Here is a 12169-nt window from a genome sequence, read left to right as displayed (position 1 = left end):
GGTTAAATAAACAAGATAGACTTTTTGTTTAGAAGATGGTGTAAACACTGTAAATAGTTATTTTAAATGTTTAGCTCTATTCACTCCAATTCACTGAGGACCATCTTGAAAATGTCCTGAACTGAAGCCATTTTCAGAACTATAACAGGAAGGGGAAAGACTCTTCTTAGATTGGTTTTGGTGTTTCTGTGTGAAATCAGTAAAAGCATGAACATAATCGCCATCTAGTGGCAGAGAAAAGGAATTAAAACACTTTGTGAATGAGCTGCCACAGCAGTGGTCCAATCTTCTACTGTGTTAGGAGTATTCAGATAATTGTGCACATAACCAAAATATGGTACAAATTTCAAGTACCAATTAAGAACAAAAATATATAGCAATTTTCATTTCATAACAAATAAACATGTAAAAGGGGTTGATGATATAAAACAGCTCTGTATCGAAGGCAGTGTGGAGTAAGCAGACCTGCTTCTGTTCACTCTGAAGATGAAGCTACTTTAAGAAAACCCTCAGAGTCCCAGAGCTTCTTTCTTCACGCTGCAGCCCAGCAGGACATTTCCAGCATCCACACACTCTGACACACACGGTGCTAAAAACACAACACAGATATTAAAATAATGATTGTGGGAGGAAAGCTGTAGAATGAAACAGTTTTTTAAAACTGTTATTTTATCTGTTACAATCATTGCTAGTACCATTGTGAGCACAGAGCCACGAGGCAGCCTTCATAGCCAGAAGCTCCCACTCGTCCTTTGCATCCATCTTGAAACCATGAAGCCAGATCAGAGCCAGAATGGTGGCCCATACTTCACTGCTGGTCTAATTCCCCAAATCAAAATCAATCAAATAAAACAGACAGAACACACATTTTACTTTCTACAACCAGTAATATTACATATGTTTGTGTACTTCTTTGTCACACGGGGTCACCAAGGTGGGCAGCTCTGCATATTTGATTTGGCAGATTATTACACTGGATGCTCTTCCTGATGAAATCCCAAACTGTGATGTCATAAATGCTCTAAAATAATGTGCTGACATGTTTTTACAACAACTGATGAGGAAAATAATTTCTGCTGCCGTGTGGTTTCTGGATAATATCAGACGCTGGTGCAGCTCAGTGGGAGGTTAGGAGTGTGATTACCACCAGTGTTTTAGCTTCTGATATGCAGATGTTTATTCTCAGGCTGTGAGGCAGGCCTACGTTTAGTTTGACTTCATTTTATTTGTTTTATGGTGTGTTTTTAATTATATCATGTGTTTTTGTTCAAATTATAGAATCAAATCTGTTTTATCTCACATCATCATTTTGTGTTAATATTTAAATTGACAGCAGTGCATCTTTTCAGGCTTTGACTTTTCCACCTCCTCGTTGGTCTGTCCCAGTGCAGCAGCCAGAGCTGGATCAAGCAGCCAGCAGCCAGACGCCTCCTGCAGGGAGACTAACTGCAGCAAAGGGTCTCTGGGTGGCTGCTCAGGCACAGCAGCTGGAAAATCTAAGATGCAATAAAAACAAAACCTGATTATGGTGCTAGATGACAAACAGAACTCTACATGATAACTCAGTGCATAAAACACCGCACTGTAAACTATGCAACAGATAAATATTATGTTTTTCACTTGAAAATTACATCTTAAAAATGTAATCATTACATAAGAGCTCCACATCAAACATCAAATTTTTACAACTGTCTGAACTCACTAATAAAGATAAAAACTGTCAACACCACACCATCAGCTACCGTGGTCTTAATGAATACAATCTGAAAGTAATCAAACTGATGAGATGAAAGCTTGATACGATGTAAACTATGCATTTCACATACTCTACTGTGAAAATATATCAACAATATATTAAATTCAGGGGCTTAAAACAGTGTTTAAATTGTTGTTTTCATTTGATCTACTGGAATATAAGACTAATAGATTATTCTACAGGGAGTGCAGAATTATTAGGCAAATGAGTATTTTGTCCACATTATCCTCTTCATGCATGTTGTCTTACTCCAAGCTGTATAGGCTCGAAAGCCTACTACCAATTAAGCATATTAGGTGATGTGCATCTCTGTAATGAGAAGGGGTGTGGTCTAATGACATCAACACCCTATATCAGGTGTGTATAATTATTAGGCAACGTCCTTTCCTTTGGCAAAATGGGTCAAAAGAAGGACTTGACAGGCTCAGAAAAGTCAAAAATAGTGAGATATCTTGCAGAGGGATGCAGCAGTCTCAAAATTGCAAAGCTTCTGAAGCGTGATCATCGAACAATCAAGCGTTTCATTCAAAATAGTCAACAGGGTCGCAAGAAGCGTGTGGAAAAACCAAGGCGCAAAATAACTGCCCATGAACTGAGAAAAGTCAAGCGTGCAGCTGCCAAGATGCCACTTGCCACCAGTTTGGCCATATTTCAGAGCTGCAACATCACTGGAGTGCCCAAAAGCACAAGGTGTGCAACACTCAGAGACATGGCCAAGGTAAGAAAGGCTGAAAGACGACCACCACTGAACAAGGCACACAAGCTGAAACGTCAAGACTGGGCCAAGAAATGTCTCAAGACTGATTTTTCTAAGGTTTTATGGACTGATGAAATGAGAGTGAGTCTTGATGGGCCAGATGGATGGGCCCGTGGCTGGATTGGTAAAGGGCAGAGAGCTCCAGTCCCACTCAGACGCCAGCAAGGTGGAGGTGGAGTACTGGTTTGGGCTGGTATCATCAAAGATGAGCTTGTGGGGCCTTTTCGGGTTGAGGATGGAGTCAAGCTCAACTCCCAGTCCTACTGCCAGTTTCTGGAAGACACCTTCTTCAAGCAGTGGTACAGGAAGAAGTCTGCATCCTTCAAGAAAAACATGATTTTCATGCAGGACAATGCTCCATCACACGCGTCCAAGTACTCCACAGCGTGGCTGGCAAGAAAGGGTATAAAAGAAGAAAAACTAATGACATGGCCTCCTTGTTCACCTGATCTGAACCCCATTGAGAACCTGTGGTCCATCATCAAATGTGAGATTTACAAGGAGGGAAAACAGTACACCTCTCTGAACAGTGTCTGGGAGGCTGTGGTTGCTGCTGCACGCAATGTTGATGGTGAACAGATCAAAACACTGACAGAATCCATGGATGGCAGGCTTTGAGTGTCCTTGCAAAGAAAGGTGGCTATATTGGTCGCTGATTTGTTTTTGTTTTGTTTTTGAATGTCAGAAATGTATATTTGTGAATGTGGAGATGTTATATTGGTTTCACTGGTAAAAATAAATAATTGAAATGGGTATATATTTGTTTTTTGTTAAGTTGCCTAATAATTATGCACAGTAATAGTCACCTGCACACACAGATATCCCCCTAAAATAGCTAAAACTAAAAACAAACTGAAAACTACTTCCAAAAACATTCAGCTTTGATATTAATGAGTTTTTTGGGTTCATTGAGAACATGGTTGTTGTTCAATAATAAAATTATTCCTCAAAAATACAACTTGCCTAATAATTCTGCACTCCCTGTATGAGGTTAACAATTGCGATATTTCTGCGCACAAGAGGTCCTTGAATCACTTTGCTGTTGACTTTGTTGACAGCAATGAAGGCAGTGAAAGAACTGCTCACTCCTGATTGGACACTGAGCTGCACCACTTTCTCGTTCACTCCTCCATCTTGCTGTCCTTTGCGATCTCTCACTTCCATCTCCATGGAGCGAATCAGAGTCAGAGCACCCAACCTGTGGACTGTTAGTCTGCAGACAAGAACGAAAACATTACGGGGTCATAACGTTTGTCAATTTGCTACATTACATTTTGTTAACTACATTACATTTTTGTTACACTCTGGGTTTTACCTTTGACACTGGCACCCCAATAGATTCTTCCATATGCTAGAAAAATGCATGAAAATATACTACTCAGTGCTTTTGCACAAAACTATAATGATTTCCTTTCTAGACGGGGACTAAGGTTTATATAACATATATATATATATATATATATATATATATATAAATAATACACAGATATATATAATACACAGATATATATATATATATATATATATATATATATATACAGATACCTGTCCAGTGAGCTGGGCATAAATCAGTGACCTCTGACCCTGGAAGAGTGTTATGATTGGTGGAGTGAGGACAGTGACAGACACTTTCTTTGGTAAATCCCATGTGACTGAGATGTCGACCACAACCGGCTGCAGAGCAAATCGCAGCGACTGCATCACCTGAAAAATAATGAAAAACTCTCCAAATATACTCCAAATATGCTGTAATGTTTAACTTGAAAAGTTATTACTATTATTATTATTATTATAAATGTATAGAACTTCATGGTTTGAACAAGAACCAAATATTAAAGATAAGCATACATGTTTAAACATACGTGCACATAATCATAGGGTATTAAAAGAAATGGTCTGCTTGTAACTGCATACGGTAAAGTTGGAACAGGATGTGCTTTACACGATCATGGGCCTCACAATGAGAAACAGGAAACAGTTGGGGGTGAAAGACCGTTGAAACCTTTAGTGAGGTATAAACACCAATACTATAAAAGGCGATGCAGCTAAATATCACTGATGCATGATAATATACTCTGCTTACGCATACAGGGCGTTTAAATAGTGAAGCTTGTGTATTTCTTTTTTGAGATCTGCCAGACTGCGCTCTGGGTGGTAGCGCATATATTTCCCATATACAGTATGTGCATAATAAAAGACTGTTATTGTTTGAACGTGATCAGCTCTTGATTGTTTGTTCTCAGTCCAACATCAAATAATTCAGGACAACAGACACATAAGGTCAGACATTTATTCCAACATGCAAACTGCAGTCTAATATCCAGGGGAAAATTTTAAGGGAAAGCTAACCAACAAAAATGTGTTTAAGGTCTCATTTAAAACAAATACAAGAATCGCCTCACCTGATACGATGAGAAGGCTATTCTAGAGTTTGGGCACCACAATCTCAAAAGCATGATCGCCTCTGATTTTAAAAGTAGAGCAAGGGACATTTAGGAGACCCTGGGGGCCAAAAAAACCTAACCCACATTGCCCTGTGGGAAAAAGTGGTTTCCCCCCTCATAACAGAAATTAACTGCGGTGTATTACATGTTTGGAAAGCTGAACCATACTAAGAGCCTTTATCCACAAATTGCAAACACATGGATCAGTGGTGACCAGCATAGCTGGACTGGCCATCGGGCATACCGGGCATTTGCCCGGTGGGCCGCTGGCGATTTTTTGTTTTTATGGGCCGATGGATTTTTTTTATTTTTTATTTTTAGGAAGGGTATATATAATGAAAGGTGTTGGATTGGCCAATTGGTCATGATCGACTCTGGGCTGGACCAATTACAGCCGAGGAGGCCGGATGCACCCTCTCCCTTGTTTAGCAATCACGTGATTTTCGCGCATTGCATGCCGGGAACTCGTGGCAAAACAATCCAAGTACCGCATCAAATGCAAGCATTTGCAGCACCGCAAAACGTTCATTCTCCGGTTCCAATGCCTTCTTGTTTTTTCTTTGACGCACAAAAAGGAATGTACAAAAACAAAAGGAGAACAATGCCGGTCCGTACAAAGACAGACTCGACGAAAGGACAAAGAAAAGATATGAGGAAAAAATCAAAGGAGTGAAAGGGTCAGACCCTTACGAGCACACAGAGTGGACAAAAGACGTTAGCGTGCTGCCCAACTTTCACCACGCTCATATTTATAATTATACGGTTCTTGGAGTGAGTGCATACACTCATGAAGTTTAGTAACTTCCGGTCACTGCAACAAGCCCAGGTACAGTTTACCGACGGATGGGTACAGGACCTTGAAATGCACCGTGTAGAACGAAAGACCATCGTACGAACAAAGGTAAGTTTACCAGTCTCACAAATCGTCGTCATAAATACACATTCGTTAACCGTTTATTAATATAACCTTTGAGCTCAACGGTAATTAATTAGTAGTGGAAATAATTTCTGGTAGCATTACAGAAATGTAGCAGTGACAATAATATTGTATGCTGTAATCGTACTGGACAATTAGTGATACAAAACAACTGTTTATGTTTTTGTCAATGTACCATGGTAATAACAGAAGCGAAACGCAATATTGTGTCAGGACAATTCACTATTTATGCACAATAAACACAATAAACAAAGGAGCATAGCGCAACAATTTCTGTTCAGCGCCAGACTTGCTTGTAACCTATATCACCAATTATGTTAAGAAAAATGACGTATTAACTACTACAAAACTCTGACCTTTGTGGGAATGCTTGGAGCAGACTAACCTGTGAGCTGGAGTGTTCTGAGACGTTATATTTGGTATTTCCAGACCATCCGTCGGCTCTTACTTCGGAAACATGGCTTAAAAAATTTCTCTTCAACGACTTAATCCGATAAAAAAAAAAAAAAACGATCTCTTTACCCGTCGGCTTCCCGTGGCTGTCATGCGACCGGCTATTGCAGTTAATAATACAACAGCTTCTTGCCATTTTTTGGGTTTCTTTTTATCGCTGTGTAACTGAGTTCAATTGAAAGCCTGCGTGCGCTAGTACCTCTTGCCACAAGTTCCCAGAATCCTTTGCGGTTTTACCCCTGAATGACGTCACATTTTCAATCTTTATCCTGGTGGGCTGGTCTCTAGTCAAAATGCCCGGGCCGATTTTTTGTCCCAGTCCAGCCTTGGTGACCAGCCAACCAAAATTACCCCATGAACACAGCACAACACACCCAAGAGGTCATGAGGACCCCAGAACAACATCCAAAGGACTGTAAGCATCACTTTCTTCAGCTAAGGTCAGTGCTCATGACTCAACCATAAGAAAGAGATGGGGCAAAATGTCCAAGTTCCAAGACGAAAACCACTGCTAATCAAAAGGTGCATAAAAGCTCATCGCAGTTTTGCCAGAAAACATCTTGATGATCCAAGACTTGGGTAAATATTCTGTGGACTGACGAGACAAAAGCTGCACTTTTTAGAAGGTGTGTGTCCCATATTACATCAGGCTTAAAGGTAATACGGAATTTCAAAAAAGGAAGATCAGGCCAACAGTAAAATATGGTGGTGGCAGTGGGATGGTCTGGGACTGTTTTAATGCCTCAGGACTGGAAGTCGTGTTGTGGTAAATTTAACCATGAATTCTGCTGTCTACCAAAACATCCTGAAGGTGAATATACAGCCATCTGTTTCGTAACAACAAGTTGCACTTGGGTTCTGCAGCAGGACAAAAAATACCAGTAAGTCCACCTGTGATGGACCGAGCAGTGAAGGAAACTTAGGCACAGGTTAAAGTCCAAAAAAATGATTTTTTATTTAACCCAAAAAACATAATTGGTTAAATCATGCAAAAAGAATCAAAATCTTGGGCCCATAAAAGAGGTCAAAATAACAGAACTCTACTCAAAGTTGACAACACAACTGATAATTCAAACAAACTGACCTAACTAAACGAGACAAAGGGGAAACTTAAATAGTGGCTGATCAGCCCACAAAAACACGAGAAGGGGTAAAACACACAAAACCTAACTAAACCAAACATAATGAACTCCAATTCCCCTAAGAGTAGCATGATCAGTGGTATCAAAGACTGCAGATACGTCAAGCAGGTATAAAATGGCATTTTCACCCTTATCCAACTACATAAGAATATCATTAGAATATATATATATATATATATATATATATAAAACATGGTTGTTTCAGTGCTGTGGTTTTGTCAATAACCGGATTGATTAATAACAACTTTCTCAAGGATTCGTGAAATAAACATGAGTTTGGAAATTGGTCCATAATTATCTAAAACAGTGGGAACAAAGCAGAGGAAAGATGTTGGCTGTTTTCAAGTAATCTGGAATAAAGTGAGATGAAAAGGACTGATTGGTGATAGAGAGAAAGGAGCTGCCAGGCAGAACCGCTTAATGAATTCAGGGGAGATTATGTCCATTGGGCAGGACAAAGTGTGCATGTGTGAAATAATGTCAAGGAGATCTGTCGAGAAAATTAGTTTAAACTCAAAGAAGAGAACTGATCAAGAGACTTGGGCCAGTTGAAGACGTGCAGACTTGTTTGCACTCACTGGAATACATGGCAGGGAAAGCAGATTGAGGAGCATTAAGGAATCTGCTGATGGCGTTGTGAGATCATATTATCTTATGCCACGTTATACCCCTAATTAAAGATTGTGAAATCATTATAAAATGGAGAGAGTGTTGTCTCCGGGAGTTTAGCTGATTTGATTTAGAGCGGCAAGGTATGGTGGGTGTGTTCCGGTTAAAGAACACGGAGGCAGCTTCCAAGTTTAGGAGATTTATTCAGCTGTGGTGAAATGCTGATGAGAGGACACAAGGAGCAATGCTGGCTATCAGCAGCTACAAGGCAGACTAGCAGCACACGGCACAGAGTGGTGCATTCAAGGAGCGTCAGCACAGATATGGTGAGTTCAATGACGTAGGACATATCAATTTCCACAGCGCAAACACTATCTATAAACAAACCACAACACTTCAACCAAGCAAATAATGTGTAAACAGTGGGCTTTCTAACACAGCCGCCCCCGACTGTCTGCACAGACAGTCGAATCCAAGGTAGAAGGCCACTCAAGTACGTGGATCCTTATCATCTTCAAGCATAGGGAGTGAGACCAAGCGGGCTACCGGTCGAATATACGTTCGATCTTTGACCTTAACGGCAGCAGTCCGGATGCGTCCATCAGCTCCAGGGTAAGTAGTCGTTACCTTACCAACAGGCCATAAAGCTCTTGGGAGCTGAGGATCAACTATGAGCACCACTTGGTCCGGTTTGAGGCATTCCGCATCCTTCTGCCACTTCTGTCTCTCTTGCAAGTTAGGCAGGTAGTGACGGATGAATCGGGACCAGAAATGGTCGACAAGAACTTGACTATGTCTCCATCTGCGACTCCCAATAAGGTTACTGGGATCGTAAACCACTTGAGGGAGTGATGCATCATAGCGTCCCATCAGCAGGATGTTAGGTGTGATGGGGTCTGGATCTGCTATGTCTGATGAGACGTAGCCGAGAGGCTTAGCATTTACGATGCCTTCCACTTCCACAAAGACCGTACGAAGCACAGTTTCAGGGACCGTCTGCTCCTTGAGTACGACCTTAAGAGCGGTTTTTACGGACCTGACCTCTCTCTCCCAGGCACCACCGAAGTGAGGAGCACTGGGAGGGTTGAAACGGAAAGCAATCTGCTGCTCTGCCAAACGCTCCTTCAACTGAGGCGCCATGGTCTCAAAGGCCTCATGGAGCTCTCGGGCTCCACCGACAAAATTCGTCCCATTGTCACACAGGAGCTCAAAGGGTTTGCCTCTTCTGGCAATAAAGCGCCTTAACGACATCAGAAAGGAGTCAGTGTCAAGGCTCTCGAGGAGGTCTAGATGCACACAGCGGGTCGTCATGCATTTGAAGACTATGCCCCAACGCTTCTCTGTTCGACGTCCAATTTTCACGGTAAAGGGTCCAAAACAATCGACTCCAGTCGAGTAAAAGGGTGGTTTATACAGACGCAGACGAGCTGGTGGCAGATCTGCCATCTTTGGGATGGAAGGATTGGCACGCCAAGCCTGACAGTGCCTGCAGTCCCTCTGATACCGTCTGACTGCTTCCCTCCCCCGGAGGATCCAGAACCGGCGACGTAGTTCAGCCAACACTCTTTCTGGTCCAGGATGAAGGAGGGTCTCATCAAAATCTTGGATGATGAGCTTAGTCAGAGGATGTTTTGGGTCCAGTATGATCGGGTGGATCGTGTCTAGCTCCAGCTGCTCAACTCTTCGTAACCTTCCACCAACTCTGATGAGTTCCGTATCCTTATCATATTCGGGTGATAAGGAGTTCAAACGGCTGTTGATTGGCAATGGTCTGCCAGACCTGAGTGCATTAGCCTCATCTGGGAATGACTCTGACTGGGCCTTCATCAGGAGGAGTTTCTCAGCTTTGATGTAATCATCTGCTTCACTGTGCGAGCTTGAATTTGGGTCAGCCGCCCCATGTAAGGACCGCGCTGTTGTCTTCATGAGATCCTTCCAGGTAGAGAACAGGCTGATTTCAGGAAGTTGAGGGCAGGAGTTAACCCTAACCTGTCCACAGAAATATGATTTCTTCAGCTCACCATCCTCTGGCTCTGGATATACTGGTGGGCTGGTCGGCCAATGTTCCTCGGATTGACGTAAAAACTCAGGGCCTTGGTGCCACCGGTGTGGTCGTGACAGCTCCTTTAAGGTCTTGCCCCGGGTAATGTCATCGGCAGGGTTATTCGCGCTATCCACATATCTCCAGGTACTCCCATCTGTAAGACTCTGGATCTCTGCCACCCGCGTGCCCACAAAAACTTTATAGCTGCAAGATTCTGACTTGATCCAGTGGAGAACGGTAGTAGAGTCCGACCACAGAATAACCTTTCGAATGGGCAGCGTGAGCTCAGCTTGAAGGAGACCAGCTAGTTGTGCACCAGTGAGAGCGGCACTTAGCTCCAACCGTGGCATGGACAACTGTTTCTTTGGGGCCACTCGGGATCTAGCCATTACAAAGGCAACATAGACTTCCTTCTGAGCAGTTTCTGTCCGTAGGTAAGCGACAGACCCATACGCTCTCTCGGAAGCGTCGCAAAAGATGTGGAGATCTCTGCTCGAGGCAGATGAATCAGCAGACGCTGGTGCATAACATCTGGGGATTTCCATTTGGATAAGATCAGGAATCTCCTTTTCCCAGGCAAGCCATCTGTCACGAAGGCTAGGTGGCTGGATCGGGTCGTCCCAGCCGAGCTGGTCCTTCCAAAGATCCTGTACCAGAATCTTGGCCCGTGTGGTGAACGGTACTATATAACCTAGCGGATCATACTGACACGCAAGTGTTTTGTAGACGTTCCTCAGTGTGGGTTCAGTTCTCTCCCCCAGTCAATGTCTGTATTTGAAGGAGTCACGAAGGCAATCCCATGTCAATCCCAGAGTTGGCTCCCAAAGGTCCGTGCTAGACTGAGAGAGCCATAGGTCACTACTCTCAGATCTGACATTGGATGGAAGATGTTCAATGACAGCAGGGATGTTGCTGGCCCATTGACGTATCTCAAAGCCCCCGGTGTGGAGCAGCTGGCGCAGACTGTCGACTAGGGCCTTAGCCTCCTCTTGGGAGTGGGTGCTGCGGAGACAGTTATCCACGTAGAACGACTGCTCTACACAATGGACGAGGTCATGATTGGACCCACAAGTGTCCCGGACGTGCTGCTGCAGTGCATAGATGGCGCAGCAAGGACTGCATGTAGTGCCAAATGGTAGCACTTGCCATTCATAGATCTTCGGCTCTTCATTCCTCTTCATGTCCCGCCAGAGGAAGCGCAGCACTGGTTTGTCTGCTGGCAACAGGCGTATCTGGTGGAACATACCTTTGATGTCGCCACTCACAGCAACTGGATACTGTCGAAACCGAAGAAGAACTCCCAGCAAAGATGGACCTAGGGCAGGTCCAGGGAGGAGAATAGAGTTGAGGGACTTCCCTTCGTACTGGAAAGAGCAGTTAAAGACGATCCTGTCCTTGTTATTGTGTCGCACCATGTGGTGAGGTATGAACCAGGATTCTGCAGTGGTTCTAGCTATCTCATGTGGCACCACAGCTACATAGCCCAACTTCTCTAGCTTCTGAATCTCCTGACAATACACTTCGGCACGTTGTGGGTCTTTGACAAGTCTCCTCTCTATACTGCGCTGACTTGGCAAGACTGGTTCCATAGGAGCTTGAAGCGTGGCGGAGTTGGCGCGACGAAGCAGTGGTGTGGCATGCCTCTGTGTCCCATCGACAGTGACCCTGATAGTGGATGTCTGGAGTAGGTTCAGAGCTTGCTGATCTTGCTTTGATCGGGTTACCTGCTTCTCGCTCACATAAGGGAGCGTATCAATCTGCCAGAGACGCTCAACATTCCTGAAAAGCTCACTGGTTGGCACAACGGTTGTTGTGAACAGGCACTGCTGCTCAGTTGCAGGAGTCTGGTCGATACTGATGGGACCTTGGAGCGACCAACCAAGCTTGGTATGGACAGCGATGGGTCCCCCTGTCGGGCCCAGATGAACAGGTTCTGTAGGGGCCAGGAGATGAGGCATGTCAGAGCCAATAAGCAGCAGAGGTTGAACATGGTCTACCAAAGGCAGAGGTAAGTCACGCAGGTGTTT

At 43.6% G+C, this 12169-nt stretch overlaps 2 protein-coding genes and 1 long non-coding RNA gene across 9 annotated transcripts in view; 1 reads left to right on the top strand and 2 right to left on the bottom strand.

Moving 5' to 3' along the window:
* The window catches only part of LOC120744937 (von Willebrand factor A domain-containing protein 5A-like), a 174737-nt gene that overhangs the window by 101294 nt on the left and 61274 nt on the right, over window positions 1–12169 (top strand). The gene's annotated exons all lie outside the window — the stretch shown is intronic.
* Window positions 1–12169, bottom strand: part of LOC120744941 (von Willebrand factor A domain-containing protein 5A-like) — a 55774-nt gene that overhangs the window by 36966 nt on the left and 6639 nt on the right. The gene's annotated exons all lie outside the window — the stretch shown is intronic.
* On the bottom strand, window positions 3–1307 carry LOC120744951. Its single transcript, XR_005698501.1, has 2 exons — window positions 696–1307; window positions 3–589 (listed from the first exon to the last, which is right to left on the bottom strand). It is a non-coding gene; the product is annotated as an uncharacterized LOC120744951 (long non-coding RNA).

The sequence above is a fragment of the Simochromis diagramma genome, unplaced genomic scaffold, assembly GCF_900408965.1.
Source record: "Simochromis diagramma unplaced genomic scaffold, fSimDia1.1 OVJJ01000611.1, whole genome shotgun sequence".
Classification (NCBI taxonomy): Eukaryota; Metazoa; Chordata; class Actinopteri; order Cichliformes; family Cichlidae; genus Simochromis; species Simochromis diagramma.
Note: the sequence above shows the minus strand (reverse complement) of the source record. Positions and strands in the feature narration are given on the sequence as shown.